Below are 6,968 nucleotides of genomic sequence, written 5' to 3'. Positions count from 1 at the left end.
AATGAAAAAAAAAAAATAATAAGGTTATGCAACATCAAACACATTGTACCACTATGTAAGTTAGTGTACGTATGTATGTAGGGTGTAAACAATTTCCAACATGAAAATGAGAAAAATGAAATTGCTTACCTGATTGTACACGTACAGGTGGGCGGGCTGATACAGAGGGTCCAGGTACAGGGGGATCTGGAACTGTCAACAGGTAGTACAGGGAGATCTGGAACTGTCACAGGTAGTACAGGGAGATCTTGGAACTGTCACAGGTAGTACAGGGGGATCTGGAACTGTCACCACTTCTGCAATAAAATTACAAATGATTAAATTAATGAAGTTACAATTTACTCTTACATTTAGTTGTTACATTAAAAAATTAACACATTTTAATATGTACACTATGTAAACACATAAATTAGTAAAACAGTTCAGAATTCCTTACCAGGACTAGGAGTGGGAGGTGGTGGTACTGGAGACTTGTGAAAGAAAGTGTCAAGCCTGGACTGCACACTTCTCTTCGTCTGCTTCTCCTTCAGGGTCTCCTTGTAGAAAGTCACCAAATCCATGATTCCTCTCATGATTTTGTCAAACCTAGAAACGTTAGGGTCTTCTGCCTCAAAAGAAGCCAAGGCTCTCTCCAGATGAGTAAAACCCTCTGACAAGCCTTTCACAGTTAATGACCTGGGTTTTGGCTCTGGTGCCGCCGCCTCTTCCTCAATCATTTGTTGTTCAAGTTCAAGTAAGTCCTCTGCAGACAATTCCTCTCCATGGGAAGCCAGCAGCTCTGTTACATCATCCAGGTTCAAGATCTAGTTTCAGCCTCTTGCTTAGCCCTACGATCTTCCTCGTCACAGTCTCGACGTCTTCTGCCTGCCGGTCAAAGCCTTCAAAACTGTGCACAAACTGTGGACACAGTTTCTTCCAGGCCCCATTTAAAGTGGTCGTCTTCACCTCGTCCCAAGCACTTGCAATATTTTTCACTGCATCAGCAATGTTGTAGCCCTTCCAGAATTGCTTCAGTGTCAACTCCTTGTTAGCTTCTATGGCCCTCAAAGCAAAACGTATGGTCCTTCTAAGGTAGTAAGCCTTGAAATTAGCTATTACTCCCTGGTCCATTGGCTGTATCAGCGATGTGGTATTGGGTGGGAGGTACACCACCTTCACATTAGGATGCATGTCGCTCAAATTTGAAGGGTGACCAGGGGCATTGTCCAGGACTAAGAGGGCCTTAAAAGGCAGACCCTTCGAAGTCAAATACCGCTCCACTGCTGGCACGAATGGTCATTGAACCAATCTTCGAAGACCATTAAGGTAACCCAAGCCTTCTTGTTTGATTTCCAAATCACAGGGAGTTGACTCTTGAAAATGCCCTTGAAAGCCCTGGGATTCTCGGCCAAATACACCAGCAAGGGCTTCAGTTTCAAATCACCACTTGCATTGGCCCCAAACAGCAAAGTCAGTCGCTCCTTTCCAGCTTTATGGCCAGGTGCTGACTTCTCCTCCTTGGAAAGGTACGTTCGATTTGGCATTCTTTTCCAAAATAATCCAGTCTCATCCACATTAAAGACTTGGTCAGCCGTGTAACCACCATCCTTAATTATCTCAGCCAAACCACCTGGAAAACTTTCTGCTGCTTCGCTATCAGCACTAGCAGCTTCACCTTGCAGCTTCACATTATGCAAATTTGCACGAGCCTTAAAACGGTTAAACCAACCTCTACTCGCGGAAAATTCACCACCAGCACTGCCTTCGCCAAACTTTTTCACTACTGCCTCATGCAGCGCTCTAGCCTTCTCCTGGATCACACTTAAGCTCACCGGAACACGTCGCTGGTTCTGGTCCTCCAGCCAGATCATGAGCAATTTCTCCATTTCAACAATGCTCTGGCTACGTTGCTTCTCGTTTATCACCGTTGACTTCATCGGTGCAGCATCCTTAACATGCTTCAGAATACGTTCCTTGTCCTTCACAATGGTTACCACCGTGGTCCTGTTCAAGCCTAAAGAACGGCCTATTTCGGTGTTAGTTTCTCCCTTCTCCGAACGCTTTACCACGTCATATTTGACCTCCATCGTGATGACCTTCCTCTTCTTGGATGAACTATCATCGGAGGAAGTACTTTGGCGTTTAGGAGCCATTGTAAATTTGCGAAAATGGCAAGGAATTTCAGCAACGTCTTAGCACACAACCGACTGAACTTCAGGCAGACACGCGATTGAAGTGGCGTCCTTTCGTATTGTTACGCTTGGCGTCCTCGACCGTCCGAGGTCGTTGTTCGGTCAATTTACCATACAGTTTAATAGCGTTAATTAATTTATGCATCCCGCTCAAAAACTAGTTCTGCATATGAGGTATCGTTAAAAAGCATAACAAAACGTCGTAACCTTGGAATTTGTGTTGTAATCTAACCAGAAACTTAGTTTTTTTAATTATGTACTGGAAACAAGCAATGATTTTTCATTATATTTGCGCTTTTGGACTGTTTTAAACTGCGCATCCCAAGCTAGTGTATTCATTCGCCCGCAAACTAGTTCCGCATATGCGGCGTCACTAAAAAAATTCAAAAAATACGAAAAAAAAAAAAAAAAAAGTGTCAAAAATCATCATAACCTCAAAATTTTTGTTGTAATGTAACCAAAAACATATTTTTATTATATACTGTGCTAAACTATAAAGGATTTTTATCATAGCATGCGTTTTTTAAAAAGCGTCGTTAACTCGGAGCGTCGGAAGCATCAGCGTCGTAACCTCGGAACAAGCGTCGTACCTCGGAACAAGCGTCGTAACCCAGGACGGATTTTCCATTGAATATTTAAGAAAAAGCGTCGTAACCTCGGAACGTCGTAAGCCGGAACCGTCGTAACCCGGGGACCGCCTGTACATTGTAAAGAATATTAGAGTTCTTTATTATATTTTGGAAATCAGGGCAAGTGAAGCTAGTGATGAACCCTAGGTAAAATGATATATAGTATCTTTGAATTGTAGGTCAGATTGTATTTTCTGTGAACAGTGAAGAACAAAGTCATGAGATTTGTAGGATTAATTAGAAAATGGATTTTACTTGATGACAGTAGCAGTGGTTGGTTTCTTGTTTTAATAGTTATAAGGTAAGAGATGACCAGTGGGATAGTTAGTTTGTATCTTTTTTGTAGTGGAAGAGTGAAGATATTAAGAATATACTTTTTACTACAGTTTCTTGAACAGTATACATTTAAATGTTTTCTAAATTCATTTAATTTTTGTTCATATTTATTGACTATCTTGAGATAATTTGCAAAGTTCAAGTGTTGAAGATTTTTAGGGAAGAATGTCAGGGGTTCCATAATTTCCATTTTATAGTTTTAAGATTTACAAGCAGCTGTTTGCTAATTAAAACTGGTTTTGTGGTAATTTGCATTTTATGAAATGAGCTACATGCTTGTATGAAATATATAGGGGTTATAGTGTAATAAGTTTCTGTGGAGCGATCAAAAATGTGTGATGACAAAATCTCATTCATATAATATTTACTTTATTTTTCGATTACTGACATGCATAGTGTTAACCGTCTAGCCATATCTTTAAGATTATCACTTTTAAGTACAATAATGAATGGAGCATCTAAGTTGCTCATGTAATTTCCAACCTGGTTGATTGGTTTATTTTTAAAAACCATTGTTCTAATATTTGGATACTGATGAAAAATTATGCAAAATCATTTTAAAATTGTGTACTGAAATACACTTGACGTGTATCTTAAATACTGAAGTTCCGTTGTGTATCTTAAATGAAAGCAATAATATTTACAGTTAAACCTTTGGATTTTTTTCAAGGTTTTGATAGATTGAATCCCTTATTCAATAACAGATCTACCTTGAAAATATTGTAATTTCTTTTGCAGTGGAGACTGGGTTTGTTCTGCAGCAAATTCTTTGCTTCAAGGGTCTTTGATTATAGGATGTTAAAGATATTAACTTTAAGTGTGTAATTTATTTATTAACCAAGTGAATGAATGATTAGGCTGTTAAGCAGGAAGCAGTTAGATATTAATTGGTGAATTAGATTGAAAGCTGGCCAGACCAATTAGAAAAATTAAGATGTTTATAGCAATATGTTTAGTGTAGGTAATTGAAAGTTTTCTACAATTTTTCAATGTTGGGGATAATTGAGATTGTTTATTTTTCACTGTTGAAAAAGCTAGGACTACTGTACTTGATATGTTAGTGTTGAGAATTTTTTTTACATGGTAGGTATGGGCATTCAATTACGTGAAAATGAAGTTTGTTTTATCTTTCAGTTGACATGACCACAATATTTTATTGTTACAAATAGAGAATATACATTATGGAGAAGTAGCGCTACTTTGGCAGATGCAGGTAGGGCTACCATTAAGGGGTAGTAAAACAGATACTTAATACTTTGCAAAAAAAAAAAAATTATTAGAATGTACACGTACTTGTAATTTTCTGTTTATTCACCTTGCTTTTCCATTTTTCTCCAATAAATGGGTAGAACTTTTGAAAATAATCATTACTCATCAGTCCTTAGTCATGAAAGTTTACAAACATTTATGTAAACTGAATGGTAGACCTTGTTAATAATGTGTAGATATAATTTTGTTAAATGTTGAAATGTAAACATTTGGCATTTTTGTTTTCACAGTAAATTTTAAGTTATTTTCAGAGAACATTTGGAAAAGTATAGATTTTGCATATGGTGTTATTTTAAGAATATTAAAGTTATTTCAGTGTCTGAGATGAAAGTAAATATCTAAGTTTCTGGGTGTTAAGAAAAAATAACCAATGTTGATTTTGCTTTATCGTAAAGTGGAAGAATAATATTTACTTGTAGAGAGAGAAAGTGGAAAAACAGGTAGAAATAGAATTTATTATGAAGTAGGGCTGATGATGACTTGTGTGTTCTACTTGATGAGAATTTTTTTTTATAAGTAAAGTTTGCCAGTACATAGATTCCCTCTAGTCTTTCTCCAAATAAGCTGAAAAATTTATGTGAAGTGACACTCTTTCAAAGTGGGTAAATCTATATTGAATATTGGGTTGGCACTCGTATACAGTACTTCAACAGCACTCCACATCTTTATTGAAAGTGTTTTTTATTCTCCCATTATTTATCTTATTTCAACATAAATTTATTTGCTACAGTTTTGTTTACATATGTTTTATATTTTTCATATTTTTTATAATTTATTATTGGTGCTACTATACAAAGTTATTTAGTATGACTTGACTGATTAAAGTGGGCATTGCACAATTTCTAGATATAAATAATTTTTTTAATTGTATGCATGTTTATTTTGTGATTACATATTGATCATGAGTCAGATAATTATTTATAGAAGTCTTTGTGGACATAGTATTGGTTTTAGGAGGGTACTGTGTTCTCATTTTCATTAATGCCATGTTCAAAACCAGACAAAAGACTACATGTTCAATTTTGTAGTTATTAAGACTTAGAATTGTGTCCTTTAACTACATGTCTAACATTCAATATTTAGATTTGCTAAAAATTAGTTTCTTTATGTACTAAACAAGTCAGGATGTTTGAGGTGAAAGTCCATATCAAAGTTATAATTTTTATATGTAAACCCTCCAATTATTAGTGGAAAGTAGGATATTTTATTAAAAACCTTTAACCTGTCACTGGTACACGCATAGGACTAAGTTCCCAGTCTAGGTGCTGGTTCTTTCATTAGATTAAACCACCGAAGTAAATTTCTACCCAGTTTTCCTATGTACCCTCCAAACCTGCCTCAAGAGACTTAATTTTTTTTTCTTGGTATTCAGGCAAAATGTATTCCATTTGTTAAATTCGGTTATCTCCCCCCAAAAGACAGCAAAGCTATCAAGGAAGTTAACTGTATACTTATCATATATAAGCGCAGGGATACTAGAGCAGATAAAATAAGGAAATGGGAAAGAGTGATAGGGTTAGGTGTAGGTTTACATGGTCATACCAATGCGTGAAAAAAAAAGAAAGAAAAACATTTTGATTTTCCTATTGTTAAGACCTCAGGTTTGTTAGGTATGAAAAATACAAATTGATTAAAAATTTCAATTTTAAATACATACTAGTTCCAGGACCTGAACCTTAAAAGCAAGTTGTTACTGGTTCTAAGGTTTATCAAATTTGTATCCACAATCTGTCAATTGTCCCATGCTCAAAGCCTAGTGTAACTTCATAGTATCAGGCATTTCTGTACTAATAACTTAAATTATGTAAACATGGTATGTAGGGAACTTTTTATCATTAAAAATGCAATAATTTTTGTAATTTACTTTTAGGTAAATATTGTACTCAGACACTTGATAACTAAGGGCATGTATGTTTTTGTAAATATTTTGCTTTCAAAATGCAAGTTTTTTTTTTCTACAAGTCATGACATAATTATAAGAACAATTTGATCCCAGTTATCTTCCGTCACATTCCTTATAGTGATATCGTCTTAATCACCATGCAGTTTACTTTCACAGTGTGCATTGTGCTGTACAAAAATTTTAACAACTGGTTAGTGGAGTTCATATAGTCAACATAGATTGTGTACTGTGCAACTTTTAATACAATTGTTCTTTATATCCATTCTTGAAATTTTAAGCCTTTTGGTGTTCTAAGCTGCAATTATGTTCATGCACTAAACTGATCAGTATAATTTATATTTGTATCTACATGTATACAAATCCTCGGCCTTTACACATGGTAGATTAACTTTCAGTGCAAGCTGGAGTGGGCCATTTAACTAAAAACAAGGTAGTAGTTATTGGTGGTTGGCTACTGATGGTAGGTGTGAAAGCCCTGCCATCCAGTTGGTATGCATTCCTCCTCCTCTTGTTCCTGTTCTAGAGGATGAGATGTCCTAAAAGTTTCTTTGAAGTTTTCATTGCCTCCTTTGCGTTCTTCTTCACAGCACGCTGTATCGCAGGTTGGGTGGAAGAATATGTACACAGTGACTGTAAGGAAGACTACTCACCATCGGAGCA

The sequence above is a fragment of the Macrobrachium nipponense genome, chromosome 22, assembly GCF_015104395.2.
Source record: "Macrobrachium nipponense isolate FS-2020 chromosome 22, ASM1510439v2, whole genome shotgun sequence".
In the NCBI taxonomy this organism is placed as follows: domain Eukaryota; kingdom Metazoa; phylum Arthropoda; class Malacostraca; order Decapoda; family Palaemonidae; genus Macrobrachium; species Macrobrachium nipponense.
This window is presented reverse-complemented; position numbering follows the sequence as displayed.